Below are 22450 nucleotides of genomic sequence, written 5' to 3' on the forward strand. Positions count from 1 at the left end.
TAGGTTATTGAAAATGTAATACAGATGAAGTAGAAATACAAGAATCAATGTGGTGCCAAGCAGTTCTCAGGAGCCAAATCACAGGTAGCACATGGATGGCGGGATGGCAGAATCCCTTCCTCAGAGGGAGGCAATCCATGCAGAACTACTAAAACCCCACAGTGACCATTAAAAAATTTTTTTGTTTGTGATTAGACATCTCTAATTCTTCTGAGCCTAATGCTCCTATACATGAGGCACTATAAAGTTTGGGAAGCTAATTGCCTTGAAACAGAGCAAGGTAAAAAAAAATTAAATAAATAACAAAGTGTAGGAGCCAGGAATTTGGTGAGTAGAGACATTTTCATGTCAAGATATGCCCGGGGGGGGGGGGTCATAGAAATGGGAAGATGGGTATAGCATGAAAAATAAGATGGGATTCAGGGTAACGAGGAAGCAAAGCACCAACACCACTAGGAGCCACATACAGAGATGCTTGTTTATTTCATTCATTCTCAAATCTCAAAATCAAGATTAAAAACAAAAACTCAACAAAAACCGGATAACTAATTAGAGTCAACAAGAAGAAACAAACCAATGTGAACAGCAAACTAGGAAAATGACAAATGCAGAGAACCTTGAAAGTTCTCTGAGTTTAGACTCAGAGCTCAGAGTCTGAAGATCAGCAAAAAGTTGATGGAGAACATTTGACATCTATGCTGGGAGCTTGGTGTCTTGGGCAAATTACATTTCCAGGTTCCTTGGTGCCTGAGAGCCCTGCCAGTTCAGCCCCCAGCTATGAGAGAGAGACAGAGAGACAGAGAGTCACAATGACTCAGATTAAGTTTCCTGAGCAGAAGAACTGTTGGGGGGGAAATTACACTTAATACAGATTACAGGTATGAATTGCAAACACCAAAAATTCATACTCCAGTTCAGATAAGGGAGCATTTTGGACACCATACTTGGCAGCAAGAGTTTGCATTAACATATCATTGCCAGTCCTGAGTTTAATCCCTCAATAAACTTGGCTGAAATCCTATACATACACACTTCCCTAGGAATAAGCCCCATTGGACACAATAGGACTTAGGGCACAATCCTAAGGTCCCTTAATGCTATCGCTGATTTACAGCACTGGTTCCAGGTCTTGCAAATGTGCCACAAGGCATGTTTGTGGCACCAGCGCTGGGCTAGTGCCAGCCAGTGCTGAGCATCAGTGCCATGTAGGGGGTGGGCCAGTGCTCCTGCTGCGCCAGCCAGTGGTGAGTATATTAGGGGTGGGGGGAGGCAGGGATTGAGTATAAAGGTATAGGCGAGGGTGGGGTGGGGGAGGAACTGAGGCAGGAGGGGGTGGGACTGGTGGAGCCCTGCTCCACTGGATCCTATGCTCTGTGTTGGGCTGAAAAGCCTGATGGGAGCTCTTCCAGTCTGCGCTGGCAAAATAGCCAGCGAAGACTGGAGGAGTCCTATTGTGGCCCTTGCACCATTACTCAAGGACAGGGACGAAAGTTCCCTTCCCCAAAGGGGTTTCCGACAATCCTGGTGGGGCCACTGGATATAGTGGTCACCCTTTTGGCTGCTGTATCTGATGGTGGCACCGCCATTAGAATTGGACTGCCCCTTCTAAGTAGACAGACATAGGACTCAATTCAAATGCCAACATAAATTTCTGCTTATGATAGTAAATTCTTCTCCACGTATTATACTATCCCATTGCAAAAATAACTCTGTATGGGTCCATTCCAAAACTTAATGAGGTCAACTTCAAATTAATTTTGGGGCATTACATGTGGAGCTTCACATTTCACAGACAGAATTGCAGATTTGTACTAATTTAGTTTTACTAATCTAATCCCCTTGCTAGAGTTGAAAACATAGAAAGGACTTTAGTCTTCAATTTTTCTAAAATTAGCAACATCGTTAGCACTTTAATATAACACTTTGTTATGTGATTGCAAAATGTTTTAATCCAAGTTCATATTTTAGTAATCCTTGCATGTGGATTATTATGGTTCAGAGCACACAGATCTTTTAAGGTTTCAATATGAAAGGCTTTCATTCTTTCTGGAAAAATTGTATTGCTAAACCTTTAATTCTCTATTACTACAACAAATGTCCTTGTTAATCATTGGGAGAGTTATTTGAACAAAGACTGCAGGGGTTGTTCAAAGTGTGTGTATCTGTGTGCGTTTGTTCGTGCGTGTGTGTATAATAAGCTAGAGCAGTGGTTTCCAAACTGAAGGGTCATGATCCATCAGCCAGAGAAGGACTTATCTCTGCCCCTTTAAGGGCAGAGAGTGAGGGGAAGACATTAACACAATTCCCAGGATTGCGCTGCTGCCAGGAACAGGAAGGGTTTATTTTACTTACCTTCAGCAGCACTGGAGTCCTGGGAGATCAGGGGGGTCTGGGGAGCCTTCTGCAGGACTCCCCAAGCCTCTGTAATTGTGAAAAAAGAGGAAAAAAAACAGGCACATCTGGTTTCACTACAAAAACCAGAAGTGCCCTTTTCACAATTACAGAGTCTTAATGAGCCCAGTGGAGGGCTCCCCAGACCCTCCATACCTCCCAGGACTCCAGTACTGTCTAGAGGCAAGTAAAAAAACCTTACTGGTCAGTGGCGTAGCTAAGGGAGTGCAGGGGGTAGCAGTTGCACCAGGCAACAAACTTTAGAGGGGCAACAAGCTGAGCTTACTATTATTATTATTAACAACAGTATTTATTATTATTATTAACAGTATTTATATACCGCTTTTCAACTAAAAGTTCACAAAGCAGTTTACAGAAAAAAATCAAATAACTAAATTTATCTACCGCTTTTCAACGGAAAGTTCATAAAATGGTTTACAGAGAAAACTAAAGGCTATATGTTATGGCTAAACTAATGGTTCAAATAACTAATGGCTCCCTGTCCCAAAAGGGCTCAAAATCTAAAAAATTTACACTTGGCACTAATGGCCAAAATTGTGAAAAAAATTGGTATGTACGAATAACACGAGCATGTTATATATCATTTGAAAGGTAATTTAATGCAGTATGCAATGAAACAAAACTCACTGGAATATTTGTATTATATCAGAACATATGGCCAAATAACCAGAAAATGAAAACACAACTGCCTAATGGAACAAAAAATGAATTTGCTTAACTCAAAACTGACCTGTGATTGTTCTGAGAGCCAGTAAGATGTTCCAGTAGCATGGAACCAGTAAGACGTTAATATGAATCAGCTCTCATTTCCATGTATTTCATATTCCATGTATTTCATTCCAACAATCTCATATTGTTACCCCTGCTAACTGGGTAATGAGGCACTTTTTCAAGTGGTGCTCCTCTTATATTTAGCAGGGGAAGAGTAACTGTCCTTCTTCACCCCAGCAGAGTGTCTCTAACCAACATGGGGCACATTTATTTACTTATTGTGTGGCAGCTACCCCATGGGGCTACTTGGATCTGCGCAACCTAAAGAGGTGGTGCAGATTCAAGCAGGCCGATGTAAGGCCGGACCACCTGGGAGGGGAGTTAGGATACTGCATAAGTGCTGGATCCTGGTTCCACCCCCTCCCAGGTCCAATCCTCCCACTGGCCTGTCCACTACCCACCCTCCCACCACCCTGAAGTGCTCCCAGAATGCTCTCTCCCCTTCCCTCCTGAGAGCCCCTTGCTTGCCTTACTCGGTTGACATGAAATCACCATTTTGCCAGTGCAGTGGTGTTGAATTTGGCCTCCTGACACCTAAGGTGGCCAAAAGTGCCTTATAGCACTTTTTTGCAACACCTCCAGGCCAGCGCAAGTCCAAAAGTGCTACAAGAGCAAAAGTGCTACAACAGCACATCTGGATTGCGTTCACAGGTACACAGGTATCTTGTTGACTTGTGTGCTCCCAGAGGCATTTTGTGGGCCACTGTGACATACAGGAAGCTGGACTAGATGGGCCTTTGGCAAAGAGGACCCCACTCAGAGATGATGGATGGCCATCAGATGCTCCTCTAGTTTGCACATCATTTCCATGCATGTTCTCCTTAAAGCATCACACTGAATGCATATGAAAAGGAAGCTCTTGGCATTCTTTCTATAACACTCAAAGCATCATATTTTTCTATAGCAGGGGAGTATTCTTGTATAGAGAAGCATTCAGTCATGTAAGCCCCCACCTGCAATTTGGAATTGTACAATCCAGACACAGATTTACCTCTTTAGCAAGAAACAGGCCAAGTGGAAAGACTGATTAGGAAATATATAACATATTGACATTTCCCAGATTTTACAGGTCCATTTTTCATTACCATAACCAAACTTCAGCATGAGTCACTCCAACACCTGCACAGTGGGGGGGGGGGGAGTGGTGTATACATATGGAAAGATAAGTTCTTCTAATTCAAACTGACTTGCAAATGTTTTAATTTAAAATCTCCTAATTCAATTAAAAAACCCAAACATTTCCAATTATACGTAGTTACAATTGGATTGTTTTAAAAAGAAGAAGTCCTGGAAAGCTGATATTTACCCTTTCTCCCTTAAATGTCATTAAGACTTGAAAAGTGCATTTAAAACTGAATATTAAAATAAAACTTGAAAATGTTCCAAACCTATAACACTGAAATGAAATGCAGAATTTATTGAAATTCTAATTTGTAAAAACCCTGCTAAGTGGGCAAAGAGGCCCCTTTCAAAGTGGTGTCCTCTTATATTTAGCAACAGGAGAGCAACTGCCCTTTTTGCCCTTACAAGGCACCTTTTCCAGTGGCTGTCCTGCCCAAAAAGAAGGGGAGATTGAGCCCAGGGGTGAATACCCAACAAGGACCAACTCTTTCCGTAAAGTAACCTCATTTATCTCCTGGTGGGGAGTGACCCTTTATTGTCCAAAGAAAAGATTCTGGAAGAAGCCACATCTGGTATTGCCTCTAAGTCCTACCCCCAGCCCACCAACACAGATTTGCCTCCTTGAGATGTGGGGGAGAATGCGACGGTATCAACAGGGTTTGTTTTATAGACAAATAATAAATATGGTTTATTATATTTGTTCAGGTCAAATAATATGCACATCTAGCATGATAGAGAATACAAAGTAGTAATTTACAGAATGGACAGTCCTCAACTTCATGCTGTTTCTGCAGTAAAGTCAAGCAATGCTCATATTAATCCAACCTTTTCTTTTAAAATGGCTGGATAGTGTAGTGAAAGATTGGATGTCCACCCAGGCTCCTCAGCATCATCAGATCTTTCCACAAGGACATGAAGGGCACTGTTGTCTTCGATGGCTCCACATCAGACCCTTTTGACATCCGAAGCGGAGTGAAGCAGGGCTGTGTTCTTGCACCAACCTTGTTTGGGATTTTCTTCGCTGTCCTGCTGAAGCAGGCCTTTGGAACTGCAACAGAAGGCATCTATCTCCGGACCAGATCAGACGGAAAGCTCTTCAACCTCTCCAGACTGAGAGCAAAATCCAAAGTCCAGCTGAAATGTCTGCGTGACTTCCTCTTTGCCGACGATGCAGCTGTCACTACCCACTCTGCCAAAGATCTCCAGCAGCTCATGGATCGTTTTAGCAAGGCCTGCCAAGATTTTGGACTGACAATCAGCCTGAAGAAAACACAGGTCATGGTTCAGGATGTGGACTCACCTCCCTGCATTACAATCTCTGAGCATGAACTGGAGGTTGTCCATGACTTTGTGTACCTTGGCTCAACGATCTCCGACACTCATTCTCTCGATACCGAGCTAAACAAGCGCATCGGTAAAGCAGCTACCACGTTTTCCAGACTCACAAAGAGAGTCTGGTCCAACAAGAAGCTGACGGAACATACCAAGATCCAGGTCTACAGAGCTTGAGTCCTGAGTACACTTCTGTACTGCAGCGAGTCATGGACTCTTCGCTCACAACAGGAGAGGAAACTGAACGCTTTCCACATGCGCTGCCTCCGACGCATCCTCGGCATCACCTGGCAGGACAAAGTTCCAAACAACACAGTCCTGGAACGTGCTGGAATCCCTAGCATGTATTCACTGCTGAAACAGAGACGCCTGCGTTGGCTTGGTCATGTCGTGAGAATGGATGATGGCCGGATCCCAAAGGATCTCCTCTATGGAGAACTCGTGCAAGGAAAGCGCCCTACAGGTAGACCACAGCTGCGATACAAGGACATCTGCAAGAGGGATCTGAAGGCCTTAGGGATGGACCTCAACAAGTGGGAAACCCTGGCCTCTGAGCGGCCCGCTTGGAGGCAGGCTGTGCAGCATGGCCTTTCCCAGTTTGAAGAGACACTTTGCCAACAGTCTGAGGCTAAGAGGCAAAGAAGGAAGGCCCATAGCCAGGGAGACAGACCAGGGACAGACTGCACTTGCTCCCGGTGTGGAAGGGATTGTCACTCCCGGATTGGCCTTTTCAGCCACACTAGATGCTGTGCCAGAACCACCTTTCAGAGCGCGATACCATAGTCTTTCGAGACTGAAGGTTGCCAATACAAATCTTAACATATCATGTGCTTTTCAATATGGATAAAATCAGTATATTTCAGTGTGTTTTTTTTTTTTCTCACAAGGCTATATATCAGCCGTTCTCAACCACTGTGCCATGGCATATTAGTGTGCTATGAGTGGTCCACAGGTGTGCCACAGGAATTTGAGGGAAGGTAATTTATTAGTAGGGCCAATGGGGGATGTGAGCCCCCACTGGCATCATGGTGTGCCTTGTCAATTGTCAAAAACCTGATGGTGTGCCTTGACAATTTCAGTGCCTTGTGAGTGTTCCTGAGATGAAAAGAGTTGAAAACCACTGGTACATACCTATGTTGTATATCGTATGTGCCAGGAGAAGCTACTCTGCAAAGAGAAATTCTAAAAACACCAGTTTCAAATGTGTCCTGAAAGCTGTCCCCAAGCACAATATTCTTGGCAATGACCTTGTTCTCTTGTTTCATTGTGTTCCAGCATGATGAGTTATTCTGCAAGCGTTGTGTAAGACAAAACACTTTTCAACAGGACATCATTAATTGGAGCTTTTGGGTCTTCTTTTCACATGTCATATTTGTTGCATATTTCAGTATGTTCCCACAATTGTGTGGAGCTTTATGTTACAATGTTTCCCATTCAGATGGGCAGAAGCTTGCATTTACAGAAATTACAGCTTTTGGAGAATATCTTGAAAGCACTTCCCTCTCCTTCCATCAAAAGTTAAACTGTTTTGTTGACTTCAACAGGAATATTCCCAAATTTGTAGATCATTACCACTAACTAAAGTTCACACTAACTTCCAAGTTTCTATGAATATAATTCAGAGGTGTTATTAGCTTTCTACCACAGTGGTTCCCAAACTGGTGGTCATGATCCACCAGCCAGGGAAGCACTGACCTATGCCCCTTTAAGGGGCTCGGAGAGGAAGAAGGCAGTGACGTGATCCCCAGGATTGCACTGCTGCAAGGTAAAGAAAGGGGGTTTTCTTACCTTCTACAAGCAGTGCTGGCCTTGGGGGGGGGGAGCCCTGCACAAGCCCTTCACAGGGCTCCCCAAATCTCAGAAACTGTAAAAAGAAAAGCTATAGGAACCCACTTTCAGGTTCATGATCAAAAACCGGAAGTGGGTTCTGATAAATTATTTGCAGTTTTGGAGGATTGGGGAACTCTATGGAAGCATTTGCAGGGCTCCCCACTCCCCCCAGAGGCCAGTGCTGTTTGTAGGAGGTAAGGAAACTTCCCTGGTAATCACATTGCTGCCTTAGCACCACCCCCATGCCTACTAAGGTGGTTCCAAACTCCCTTGTAGGAGTCTGAGAACCACTGTTCTACCATTTTTGAAAGAAACTTGTTGTATAGTAGATCTCTTAAAATTTGCCTACCACCTTCATTTTCAGTCTTGTTCCCTGGTGTGGTGGTTTTGACCTTCAGGGATCCCTTTTCACATATGTTGCGGAACCCTGAGTATCTGCTATACAAGTCCTGCGTACTACAGAAAATACTTGTCTGCAGTAGGGCATACACACAGTTAGTGCTGGACCTCATCAATGTGATGAGCTAGCTGTCTTTCAGGAAACTTTGTATGCCATTATTGATCTTCACACTGAGGAACACCTGATATGATTTGGGGTTTGGAAACCCATTGCTTTATATAGTTATTGTAAAGATATCTGAGAAAATATGTAAAAAGTGCTTTGAGCAAGTACATTATAAATGCTGTTTTGTTTTTCTTATTGTTACTTCATCAACTGGTGTGCTTTGGATTGCACGCTTACCATACACTTTGGGGTAGATCAACATCTGTAGGATGAAATAATCCAACCTGTGAGTGATCCCAAAGAGAACTGTTCCAACTAAACTTAGGCTGAATGCCTATGCACACTTACCTGGGAGTATGGCCATTGACTATAATGGGACTTACTTCCTCATAGATATGTATAGCAGTGGTTCTCACACATTTAGCAGTGGAACCCACTTTTTAGAATGAGAATCTGTCAGGACCCACCAGAAGTGACATCATCAAGCAGGAATATTTTTTAACAATCCTAGGTTGCAATCCTACCCACACTTACCCAGGAGTATATCCCATTTACTATCATTGTTAAAAGAATATACATAGTAGCTTGTTAAAAGTACAGGTCTGTAACATTTCCCCAAATGCAGTCACATACCATGGTAGCATCAGGTCTGACATATTAAAAATAAAATATTGAAATGAATGGGGACCCATCTGAAATTGGCTCGTGACCCACCTAGTGGGTCACAACACGCAGTTTAAGAAACACTGATGTATAGGATTGGGCTGTTTGTCATGATGAATGTCACATCGAAACCACTAGTTGAAACTATAATGGCTTATGTATTGCAATGCTCTCAAAGGGATTCAGGCCAACACTAGATATTAGGGGCAATTATGTGTTTGAGAAAATGTGCATGCTCTATTCGACTATAAAGCACAGACTCATTTTTTAATAGGAAAAGGAATGCACAGTAGAAAGTAGTAAACCCCCTCCCCCCTTTATGTCATTCTTTCAGCTGATACTAGAAAAGAGCTGGGTGAGAGAAAACTGTTTAACAACGTAATCTAGGCATGTTTACTCGGAAGTAAGTCCTATTCAACTCAATGGAGCTTACTCCCTTGCAGATGTGTATAGAATTGCAGCCTAAAGCAGTGTACCATGATAAAGTGAATGAGAAGACAAGTTTTGCTCACCTTTGCACATGTTCCAATAATTATGCTCATGCATTGTCACATACCATGATGTCAATACATTAATTTTGCCAAAACATTACAATTGTAACTTTTATAGTTAGGGGTAGATATTTATAGTTTGATATTCTGAAGGAGTTATGCATGGATGTTCTTGGCCTGCAGGAGAAACTTGAAGGCCTTCTGGTTTCAGTCAAATATACGAGGAATGGCAGCTCTGTGATCTATCACAATACTTTGAAAATTGTATTCCAGGGAACCTTGAGGTTCTGCAGAAGGTTCTGCAAGAGTTCTCAGTGAGAAGAGGAAACAGTGGCAAACATCTCTGAAAGGTAGCAATGGTCCATTATTGGTCGTCGTCCCCATACACAGAGAGAGAGAGAGAGAGGAGAAGCTGTTGGGAAGCACTGGGTATGTACTTAACTAGGGTAAGCACATTGCAGGGAACATTGGATATGTATACTCACATTTGATCCAGTGTTTTGTGCAACCTAAGTGCCCTTCCACATGCTCCAAAATTCTCTGCAGTCCCCAAGGATTCCATTGCAGATATGCAGTCCTTCAGCAGGTAAGTGATGTGGAAATGGTTCCCTCTGGATAGAAAACTTGAAAACAAAACTTTTATGTTATAGCCAAATATGGAGGTTTGGGAATTTTGTAACTGAATGTTGATAAGCAGTCTGAAGATTATGGCCCTATTCAAGTTTGAAACGTAAGCCAGTCATCTCTGTTCAACAGTATTCATTTCGGAAACTCAAAGAATGTTTCTTTGAGGGACACATAGAGACTAGCTGTGAAGCGGTGAGTTTATTATATTGGGGGAGTCTTTACGAGCTGTTTTCACCAGTCCTCGTATAGTCAATTCACTCTTTAGCCAGCCACTTCTGATAAAAACCAAGAGAATCAGTAAACCTGCCTCCCTGCCCCCTGCCCCCCCCCCCCATTACAAGACTTTCTTCACTTCCCAGAAATGGACAACTTTGGTTAGCAGTTGAGAACAACCAAAATCGTCATTTTCAAGAAAAAAATTGTTTTGTCCCTCTAAAATCCCAAGCAGATGATGTGAAAACGATGCATCTCATTGCAACATTTGTAGCCAAAATTTGGCCACTAAATAACTGGAATGGTGGAAGTCACATGTTTCCCCCCACAACAAAGATATTCACTGGGGCCTTGGCTTCCTTAAAAATTTTATATTATTCCTAGTGCGTTCCTGCTTAAAACAGTTCAGCCCTGCTATGCTTGAAGAAAGATAAAATTATTAAAAATGCATTGTTGCCATAGAATCACCAGGAAATATATTCATAGGAATAAATGTTTGATGTGTACATTAAACAGTGGCTATAGATAAGCCAAAAACATTTGAAACAGAATCTTCTACTGTATTTACCTCCCCCCTCCAGTAATACTTAATGGAGAACCGACTTTTCAGATCTGTTTTCATAGGTGAAAAGATTGTTGTGGTATGAACAGCATGCTATTTCTCATAAACCACCTCATATTGCTGTTTCTAGCTCATTGCACATATTACAATAAAAAATCTATACCATAGTATATGCATCATGGTTTAATGCTGTTGTATTGTGTCTTTTTTCTTCTTAAAGGGGATGTTTGAAGAAGAAGAGCACACAGTGTTTGGTATTGAAAGTATGAGGTTCCTGATGGGGGCAGAAATTGTGCTTCTGGTTTGCCGGAAGCACAGTTTATAGCACAGGGGAACCTCACAGAGGTTTCTCTGGCATGGGTGGAGGTCACAGAAGGTTCCGTGAGCCTCAGGTGAGTGGGGGGGAGATTTCTGTGGGGGGGTGGTGATAGCCCACGGGGGCGCCATTGCGGAGCTTTGCCCTGGGCGTGGGGCTACGGAGGTCCATGGCTGGTATATGCCCCATATGTCACCTAAAAGGTTGGAGCAACCACACTTAGGGCCCAATCCTATCCAACTTTCAAGCACCAATGCAGCCACAGTACAGTCCCATGGTAAGGGAACAAACACTGCCTCACCTTGAGAAGGCCTCCATGACTGCTGCCAAACTACAAGCTGCAGTGCACACCCCATTGGCATAGTTGCATCAGGGCTGGAACGTTGGGTAGGATTGGGCCCTTAGATTCAGAATCTGTTAATTGGCTGACATTGACCTGCTGCACAAGATCTTTGGGGGGCTCCCACTTTGGGATTCCAGAAAGATCCATTTTAACAGAGGAAGGCGCCTTCTGCTTATCATTACCCATCTAGCTCTGAATTGTCAACAGTGACTTCCTGTAAATGTTCTGGCAGTCTCTCCCTCTATCATGCCTTCTGCCTGCCTGCTCATCATGTTCCCATTTTAGTGACCTGTAAAAGCAAGAAGGTTTTTTGGTGATCCGTTAAAGCAAGAACAAAGACAAGTTAATGGATGCAGGGATGGTGGCGGTCGAGAACTTCAGAGAACCAGATCCGCAGGTACTGGGCCCTGCCTATATTAAGGCTTCCAAACAAAAAATCACCACATAAGTAGTTTTCTGCAGCATGTGTGAGAAATGCTTTCCTTGTGAATCTCCTTTACTACTTATTATTGATGAGTGGCTCTACATGTGTCACTTATTTAAATTTTCCAGCCTACCTTAAATTTTATAAAAGGAATAAAGTGTTTAGAAATTTGCATGACTCTACTAGCAATATTTTCCTCCTAGTCTATCAGTGACATCTGGTGGTGAGAGCAAGATTTTCAGTGGAAAATCTGTTCTGAATTGTAGCAGTGTGACTGCAGGAAAGTATGTTTTGGACACATAACAGCCTGGAGTGGAAAAATGTGGCTGAAGACAGAAAGGACCCTAATGGAACAAAACATCTGCTTGCAAAATCTACATCTGCGTCCCTAAGATTCACACACAGAATTCTAAGTAAAACTTGCGCATGCCCACACTAAAAGGAGGAAGTGGCTTTCTTAATATTCCATGTCTATATTCCTTGGCCCTTGACACCAAAGATAAGTAAAAAAAAAAAAAAAAAACTGCTCAAAAAAGAAATTATGATGTGATTGTGCTTTGTAGGCTCTGGCTTATTTTTGTTTACACATTTGAGACCGCATTACAACTGACCTCATGCTGACAGGATAACAGGAGATAACTCACCCACTTAGGTCCTCCACTGAAGCTCTGACTTTGATATTTAGCAGAGCTGAGCAGAAATGAAACCTTTTCAGCTGAAAAGTCATTGAGTGCACTCTTTTCTCCTAGGCGTGAGTAAACAATTCTGTTAAAAGCACTCCATTTTCCTTTTCTCTACTACTTCCAACTTCAGAGAAAAGGCCGTACGGAAATCTATTTCTCGTATTATGAAATAGGACTTAGAAATCTGATTATTCATCTTGAGTAGTTTGTCCCCCCTTCTTCCTTAAAAAGAATAATTAGAACACATCACCATGAATTCTAGAAAGTCAAACAAGCTGATATTTCATCAAATCTTAAGTGAAACAAAAGGTATGATGATGAAACTCCACAAGCCATTTACACTAAGGTCTAGAAACATAACCCACAGGCAGAATTCAGAGCTTCCAGAATGATGGTAGAGGTGCTGCAAATGCTTCTTGCATGTACTTCACTTTATATTAAGGTGTGGTTGCAGTAGCCATGTCACTTTCCATTTCAGGCTGCCTCTGCCAGCTGGTCTGCTAATTATACTTTTGGAACAGGAGAGGAAGAGAAACTGGGGGTGGGGGGAGACAGTATCCTCTATTGCTTTCTGATTAACAGGAAGCATTAAGAAATACGTCTGATTGCCAAGCAACTATACAGACTTTTTTCTTGTTTCTCTTCCCCTCTCTTTTAATAATAATTGCATAGTTTAATAATTGCATAGTTTAATAATTAGTTGCATAGCCAGCAAAATCTGGCAGGAAAGTCCCACCACCACCTGGAGTATCTTAATGTGAAACGGTGGTGACAACATCACCTTCCCACATCTCCATCTGTGAGAAGCTACAGAAACACTGGTTATGCCAGGCAGTCAGAAAGAAGGTGTAGAAAGGGGGGGGAGAGAGGGGAGGCCAACTGCTGGAGTGGTGAGCTGGCCAATTACCTTGCCAATTTAACTTTTTACCTATAATTGAGGAAAGAAAACCTTGTAAACTGAACATGTGCAACACTGATTTGCTTCTGGCATTTTTGCAAATGTTTATAGTTATGAATGCCTAGGTTAGCTATGTAAATTCCCTCAGTTCTACAGTTACCTCGACAATTACCTCAGTTCAAGGTTTCTGTATCCCAGGAGCGGAGCTAATACTCAGTGCAGTAGCAGTGAACTTGGAGGGCTCTCCGGGGGATCTGCTAAATAGATGTGTTTTCCAAAGTTCCTCATTATTGAGGAATACTTCGTTGCCAAGAAGAAGGGATGAAGGCTGAGAGCATGAACCAGGACTATCTTTAGAAATGGCAGTTTCAAAGATAGCCTGATTTTGCTCTGTGCTGGATCACATCACATCCCGGTCGCCATGTTGGTTAGATTCGGAAAACTGGGACTCCCCCCCCCATGGCCCATTAGAAAGTTTCTGTATCCCGATTCTTTGTTTTATCTGTGGCAACACAAGGATTCCCATATCCCATAGAAATTAATGAGATGTAAGTTAGTCACATTATAGTCAATGGGACTTACTCTCAGGAAAGTATGGATAGGATTGTAGCCTAACCTCACTGATTTCTATGGCCATGACTAACTTTCTTAGGATACAGTTCCTTGTTTCAGACCATTCCTTATCCTGTTTTAGAAGCATTCATGTCATTTTCTTCTCACCTGCCTTTTTCCCACAGACTTTTATGTCACTCTCCTTTAGTGCGTTGTTAATGCCTGGAGACTTGAATTAAACACCTTTTTTTGTTTGCTTGTCCCTAATCCTATGCAGGTATTAGCAATGTAAGTGGAAGCATGTTGTGGGCAGTGGAGTACAGCAGCAAACCTTACCCCCCCACCTGAAGAGCTCCCAAAGTCCCACCCCATGTACCACAAGGAGAGCATTTATTTGTACCTACAAATGTTACATTCAGGGAGAGACCATCCCTCCGATGAGGGAGGCTGTTTGCCCAATGCCCCTAATCATGATTAACATTTCTCTCCGAGTACAGTATTTATCACTGAGGACAAATGTGGGTGGGGAATGGGTTTTGGAGTGCATTGTCATGTATATATGTTTGTATACCATTATTGATAATACAGGTGCAGCCTATTTATCCACGGATTTTTTTTATCTGCGGATTTGTCTCAATATGAATGGGGTGGGGTACTGAAAGTCACACACACCTTTGCCTCCTTTGTCCTGCGCTGGCCTCTTGCTCCATTTCTAGGCAGCCCAAAACACTCCAAAAAGGCTCTGCCTCACCCAGGCAGGGAATAGCCCTGGAGCCCTGGAAGAGGTTCCCCTTGCAAAGGAACAGTAACATTCCTGGAGCCCCTGAGCCAGCCGAGGCTGAAGAGGGGACCATAAACCTCTGTAGCCAGAACACATACAGCAAGGTGGAGCTCTCACTCCTCACTCACACACAGGGGCAGGTGCAGTAGCAACAGAGGGGATTGCTTTAAAAAACCCAGGGAGTGTTTGCCCAATTTCCCCCCCCCCCCCATGGTGCAGGCTATCACTGACACAAGCAAGCCTTTCTAGTAAGCAAAGCATGAGATTTAGCCTACAATTCTCTCCACACTTTCCTGGGAGTAAGCCCCATTACTGGAATGGGACTTACTTCTGAGTAGAAACACATAGGGCTGGACTCTTAAAAGCTCAACCTGTGAAAGAAGCAGGACAGCTGGCAATGGGGAGGGCTAAGTATGGAGGGGGAGGAGGGGATTGCCTTAAAAAAAAACCGGGGAGTGTTTGCTGAATTCCCCCCCCCCCCCATGATGCAGACTTTCCTGATGTAGCAAGCCTTCCTAAGCAAGCCTTGGAGAGACAGGTGAGGGTGAGCAGAGAGCCAGACTACAAGTCCCAGAATGCTCTGGGGCAGAGGAGTTTCCATGATGGTGGTGGCCAGGGAGGGCTGCAGGAGTGGCAGCAGCGAAGAGGAGGAGGAAAACCTGCAGTGCTGTTGGGAGGCTGCCTGGGACACAGAGGACGAGGCTTCCCAAGCAAGCTCAGCATCCCACCTGTGAAAGGGGAAGGAGGAGGCAGGGACGGGATTGATCACCTGACACTTCTGGATGGAAGGAAACTAAGGCAGCTGTTGCCTTAGTTTCCTTCCATCCGGGAGTGTCAGGCTGCAGGCTGTATTTGCATAACTCTATGGGATTTAGCATAACACTTTTTTTTGTTAATCGCGAAGAGTCATGGAACAGAACTAATGTGGATAAATAGGCTCTACCTGTACTGTATTTCTTCTATTAACTTATTAACAACCCAATTATACCTAAACCAGAGCATGCACTGCATCCTCCAGAGGGAAGAGAGTCCTGGTAGTAAGCCTTCACTGCCCCAATGGGTCTACTTGGACCTGCACTAGCAAGTAACCTGGTGCAAGTTCAAGTGGACCCAGGAAGGCAGATCAAGGCTGGGAAGGGTGAAAGGCTATCAGTGCTGCTATCACTGAAATCTCCCCTTACCTGGCCTCAATCTGCTCTTCCCTCCCTATTCCATCTATTCCATTTCCCTGCTATCCTCCAAATTAACTTACTAGTACCAGGGGTTGTTATGAGGCCACTGGAGTTCAGTCACTTGCTGTTTATGGTGGTAACCCAGTTGCATAAAATGGCATGTCACCTTTTGCAACAGCCATAAAGGATCTCGTGCTGCCACAACAGTAGTGTTGGCAGTGTAAGGCTCCCAAAGGACTGATAGCTTACCTTTTTCTTCAGCATGGGCCCTGCTTTTAACAGAGCTTGCTTTTCCTTATGACAGCAGTTCTCAAACTGTGGGTCTGGGACCCACTATTGGGTTGCAACCTAATTTTTGGTGGTTTGTGAAACTAACAGGGCAGATTTAGACTATGTGCATCAAGGATTAAACAAGCTGCTACTTGTGGGGGTGGGGCACTGCTGCCCAATCACCATTATAGCCACACCTTATAAATTAGGCAGCAGCCTCTAGGGAAGGGGTGCCATGGGCTGAATGCAACCCTCGGAAGCAATTTATTTGGCCCCTATTATAATTGGGCACTCCCAACGTGATAATTGTGCTGTCTCATACCTTGAAAATATGATCAAGTTTTGCACATTTTCTCTTCTGTCATTGCAGCTAATTAGACTTACTATAATTTTTAGAGTTGAAACCAGGACCAATTGGAGTATCATCAGGTGTGGCACCAAGTTGGAGAGGGGTGGAACTTTAATAGCATCCGACACTCTCTGCAGCCTCTCAGGTACACGCATGTCAGAGAGCCTCTCTAAAGGCATTTAAGCCTATTTTGTTTATCCATAACAGGCCAGTGCCCTCCCATACCTCATTCTGGGGAGTGAACCTGTTCAATCAGTGCTGGGGGTTGAGGGGAACTGGGGGTGTATGTGTGTATGCGCTCTCTCTTCTTTCCCCCAACTATTCTATGCATCAGAAAGCCTCCACTGCCAGAGTGATCCTCATTGTTATGTGGAGGGGGCGCTGATCTTCCATTCCCTGGAGCACTCTGCGCTTCTCAGCACATGCTGGGGGAAAAGGGGAATTTAAACTGTGCTCCGGGGAGAGGGAGGTCAATGCACCCGGACCCCACACAGCAACAACAATAGCTGATCTGAGGAGCAGAGCGCTGGTTTAAAACTGCTTTTTTTCCTACCACTTGCATCTTGATCCCTGTTGCTTAATCAGTGTTGGGGATGGAGGTGGATTTGAACTGGTGTTGTGAAGGTTTAAAATGCCTTTCATCCCACACTTGCTTCTCAGCACATAAGCAAATGCTGGAAAGATGGGGGTTTAAATGGCACTCTGGGGAACAGGAGTGTAAGGGCCCAATCCTATCCAATTTTCCAGTGCTGCTGTGCCAATGGGGTATGTACTGCTTCCTTTGATGGAGAGACAGTCACAGAGGCCTCCTCAAGGTATGGGAACATTTGTTCCCTTACCTCGGGGCTGCATTGAGGTTGCACCTGTGCTGGAAAGTTGGATAGGATTGGGCCCTAATGCATCCATGCACAGCAATGAGGATCACGCCATGCTCCCCCCAACATGGAAGAACACACACAGTGCCACACAATCACTACAAACACACGTTCTCTCCCACCTCACTTTCTCACATGCTCTGCCTTCAAGATGGTGGACTTCCAGATAAGTTTAAAGCAATTCCAGTGCTCAGCTATTCAAGATGGCGGTGCCCAGCTCTCTGCAACCCCCTGAGAATCAATGTAGTGAGAAACCACTAAACTAGGAGAATGGTTTCAGCTGAAACCAGGACAGAATTTCCAACTGGGTGGGATGCCGGGACACTGTTGCCAAACCTGGACAATCCCAGTCAAATCAGGTTGTTTGGTAAGCCTACAGCTAATGAGTTTCTACGTGGAAACAAAGTGCTTATAACTGTCCATCATCTGATTATTGATGTCACTTCCAGCCCTCAGCAGGCACCATGAATGCTAACTTCGGCCCTCTGTATGGAAAAAGTTTGACACCTCTGCTCTAGGGCCTCTAAAAAGTATGAGAACCACTGCCTTATGGAATTTCTTTATTATTAAATCGCATTTATATAACACCAGAACTCAGTAGAGCAGTACTCAGAAGTTCTGTCCATTTTACGTTTATGATTATTAGCCTTTCAAATACATACAGAATATACCATTTTTGTTTTTAATTATGGATAGTATAAATCAGTACATTGTTAGCAAAAGTTAAGACCACTACCATCATCAGATATATAAGTCTAATGGGTGTATGTGTGTGTGTGTGTGTGGTCATTTGAAGAGCTTAGAAAGGAGATCAAATATTTTCCCAGAGCATTATTCTGCCGTATTAGAAGAACTAATGCATTAAGTGGGATTTACAGACATTACTAATAGAAGTACATGCCATATAATTAAAAGAGGATCAGTTACACAACAGGTTGAAGCCACAATAAGATTTTAGAATTACTTGAGCTATTTTTAGAAGGCATGTTAAAAAAAATCTAGGTCCCAATAGAGAGCTTTTCCAGGTTGAAATAAGGGATGAAAATAGCTCAATAAAGAGAATTCTTATGAAACTGGGTATGGTTGTTTTTGTTTGTGCGTTTAGGAGTTGTATTTATTTGGATGTGTGTTTTATTCAAAATGGAAAGGAGTCAAGTTGCATTTTGACAAAGTGATAGAGAAAGTAAACCACTCCAGTTAGAACTGTTGTTAGAGGCCTGACCCTATCCATACGATATGTTGGCAGACCCTGTGGTCATAAGAACATAAGAACAGCCCCACTGGATCAGGCCATAGGCCCATCTAGTCCAGGTCCACCATCATGGCAGTCTCTTCAACAGTCTGTGGAGGACTACTACCAGTGCAAAGCCCAGAAGGGTGTGTACCACCAAGAGCATCCCATAGACAAGCCACCAGTTTGGTTTTGCTGGCAGTGGGGGCAGATCAGGGCTGGGATTAGACTGGGGGGGGGGGAAATCAGGAACTGGGCAAGGGAAACACTGGTGGCCTCCCAATCCTATAATCCTGTCCCAGGCCTGACATACCCCCTTCATTCTCACACATGACATTTTCATTACCTTGCCGTGCCATTTCTTCTGCATGTATTTGCACAACCATAAGGACATAGGAAGAACCTCACTGGATCAGGCTAAAGGTCCATCTAGTCCAGTTTCCTGTATCTCACAGTGACCCACCAGATGCCTGAGGGAGTACTCAAGACATCAAGATACCTTCATCCTGGTCCCATTCCCTTGTATCTGGCATTTGAACATAGCCTAGTTCTAAAATCAGGAAGTTGCATATACCCATCATGGCTTGTATATGGAACAGTGCAAAATGCTACCTTATTTCCATGCGCCTGCCTTAGAATACAACCCAACATTCTTTTTTTCTATTACAGATTAAAATTTGCACTATGACAGCTAAAAATGATACATAGAGGGAATGGACTGCGAACATTAAGGTCACAGTAAATGGCTTTTTTTTTATTTATTAATATCAATTGACCATCTGAAGAGAAGAAGCTTTTGGGAACTGTCCACATAGAAAATTTGGATGAAGATTTATGGAAGCTCTGCAGACTTCAAAATGACAGTGAAAGATAATATTGAGGAAACATGTACATCTCCAACCGTGTTCCAGATTTTTTACAGTGTAACAGAATCATTCCTGACAGATTTTGCCTCATCAGTTTTTGGAAGATGTACAATGGAGTTTTATAGTTTTTGCAGTTGTTCTTATGCCTCCCTTTCCAAGCATGTAATTAAGCTCACAGAAGGACTGGGAATTTACTCAACAAAACTGCCGTTCAAAACCTCATATGTTTGTGTATCGCTGCTGGTGACAGTTAAGGTAAATAGGACACTGATCTTTCCCATGAGATTGTGAAGAAGCTGTGGCCTTACAGCACCTGTTCTTATTCTGGTTTCCTTTCTGTCATTTGGACAGAAACTTCTCAGCTGCTACTAAACAGAAAATGAAGCAAAGCCATCAAAGCAAATGCCAGTGAAAACAATACAAATGGACAAACCTATACACATTAGCATTTCCTCTTAGCTATGGATAATTTAGCAAATCCCCAAACAGTATTCTGACAGACACTATGATCTCATTATCCTCACTGCAAAAATATACTATAAATTTACAGTGCATTGTGCCTTAACCATATGACTAAAAATACAAGAAATCCTGAAAAGCAGATAAATGAACTCTATTAATATTAAGGCAAACGTTTTCACATTCCACACATATCTTCACATACTTGTTATTTGAAACCAGGGTACAAGTAGGTATTTTAGAAAGAGAACTCCTTTTATTCCCAGACTGATTCTGTACTGCACCAAACTGTAGCATCAAAGTGCAGAATTCTTATGAATCTGCCTTATACTGCAGGGAATTAAATCATGAGTCTGTAAAGGCAAAATACAGTAAAGGCGAGCCCCGGTATCCATGGGGGTTCCACTGCTCTTCCCTCGCCTCTGGAGAGTCTTCTGAGTCCTGCAGAGGACATGCATGTCCACCTGCAATGCCTGTAGGCCTCAGAATGACTGTTAAAAAATATGACTTCCAGGGCTTTCTAGCCCTCCTAATGCCTTTTAGAAACATAAAAACATCACTTCTGGTTTTGACAAAAAACAAACTTGAAGTCATGGGTTTTTTTTTCATTTAAACAATCATTCTGAGGCCTTCAGAGGCCACAGGTGGATGCAGCCAGCCTCTGCAGGGCTCAGAAGACCATACAGAGGTGAGGGGAGCACAGCTCCCCATGCATCCAGAGGAATATGCATCCCATATCTTGAAACTGGATACTTGAAACTGTGGGTACGGAATCCATGCATATGTGGCCGCCCTGTATGTGCTTTACCACTGAGCTATAGCCCCTTTTTATTTCACCACTAGGCTACAAATTATAGGATCTGATGCTCCCAAAACTGGTTTAAAGGGGCTCAAGGGCTGGTTCACAAATATATGTCCACCACTTAATGACTGTAAGATCAATGTGCGTGTGTGAATGGAGATCACAAGCATCACAGATGGAACTTTAAAATGATCTTCAAAGACATGCTTCTCAAAGAAGTCAGTTCACACCTTCAACATGTTATGTTACTTTCCTACATCCCTTGATACCATAGCATTAAAGTGAGATAACCCTGAAAACTCCTTCCACACAAGGCAGCAGGTCTAAGAGGGAAGAGGCCCTAACAACAGGGGGAAGCACCTGGGAAGTTGATCCAACCCACAGGAGGGCTTCCAACCACCAACGAGCAGCTTTATCAGACTTTCAGACTCACGACAGGGTTGTGACACCCACCCTTGCCGAAACTCTGGCAAGGGTGTGGACTGTGGACTTTGAATACTGCCCCCTTGTGGCATAACAAGGGACTCCAATGAGTGTCAAATAGCTAACAAGAATAAACTGCATCTGCCAAGCCAGAAAAAAGTCTCTGTGGTCCATCCCTCGGAGCGGTAAGTCAGCCGCACCCCACTTACCACATCCCATAGGACCAGACCACCTGGGGAGAAGGTGGGAAACCGCCATGGAGATCACAGGAGGGCAAATCAGAGTGGGGGAGGATGGCAACAGGGCAAGCAGAAGGTGGGAGAAACAGGGTGGGGGGAGGGTGGTGACCGCTAAAATAGTCTTTGGAGTCCAGGTCTCCTGGACTTGCCAATGCGGAGCCCAAGGCCACCTGCCTGTGTGGCATCAGCAGCTAGATACAGTTATACAGAAAGCCAGACACTATCCTCAGCCTCTCTAAAATCTTTTAAATACAGGAAATAATTGCAGAAAATTAGCATCATCATATTTAGGGTCACACTAGAATGGAAATTTGTCCTTTGTGTACCAAAACTTAGTTCTGCAGCTGTTCCTCTACACCAGGGGTGTCCAAAGTTTTTGGCTAGAGGGCCACATCATCTCTCTGACACTGTGTCGGGGGCCAGGGAAAAAAAAAGAATTAATTTACATTTAAAATTTGAATAAATTTGCATAAGTTTACATAAATGAATTTATTAAAGATGAACTTATATGAATGAATGAAGGTCTGGCAATAGCTCAAGGCCTATGAAAGGCCTTGCACAAAGCAGGGCCGGCCTTTCCTTTGCTGCCTCTGCTGCATCACAGACATGAAACAGCAAGCAGTGGAGGGAGCCCTCATCCCACAGTTCACGCGAGAAGTCAAACAGTCGCCCTCACACTGAGAGCAGTTGCGTAGGGCCAGTGCGGGCTCCAACAAATCTCCCAAGGGCCAGAGCCTCATTGGAGACTGGGGGCTTCCTGAGGGCCGCATTGGGAAGCCTTGAGGGCTGCATGTGGCCCCAGGGCTGGGGTTTGGACACCCCTGCTCTACACTCATTCATGGTTAGTGGATCCACAAGCTAAAGACCTACTGAAGCAGACCAGTTTGCTCCCAGATTTACACTGTGTTGAGGAGTGTCATGTATGCATTCCTTGGCTTGGTGCATATGGCTTGTGGCAGCAGTCACTACCATGCCCACAGTAGTGCCCCAGCATCCCATGTGGGCAGCAAGTCTGGGTGGGGTCAGAAAATGTTACATCCCAGGAAATTTCTGGGCCCCCTCCTTTGGCTCCTGGGCCCATTTTTTGACCCTGGACCCAGGTACAAATTACCACTTTTATCCCCTTCTCATGGGCCCTGAATGCAGTGGTGCTGAAACAACTTCTGATGCATCCTATGTGTGAAAGGAGGCGGCCAGCAGGCACCTTGGAGTAAGGGAACATTTGTCCCGGGCAAGCCT

The 22450-nt window shown here is 43.8% G+C and overlaps 1 long non-coding RNA gene across 1 annotated transcript; it reads right to left on the reverse strand.

Annotated features, from left to right (window-relative positions):
- Nucleotides 1-479: 479 nt before the first annotated feature.
- On the reverse strand, nucleotides 480-7141 carry LOC136645451 (uncharacterized). The gene is made up of 3 exons (XR_010794136.1): nucleotides 6769-7141; nucleotides 4175-4302; nucleotides 480-775 (listed from the first exon to the last, which is right to left on the reverse strand). It is a non-coding gene; the product is annotated as an uncharacterized lncRNA (long non-coding RNA).
- Nucleotides 7142-22450: the final 15309 nt, after the last annotated feature.

Source organism: Tiliqua scincoides, chromosome 3 (assembly GCF_035046505.1).
Source record: "Tiliqua scincoides isolate rTilSci1 chromosome 3, rTilSci1.hap2, whole genome shotgun sequence".
NCBI lineage: Eukaryota > Metazoa > Chordata > Lepidosauria > Squamata > Scincidae > Tiliqua > Tiliqua scincoides.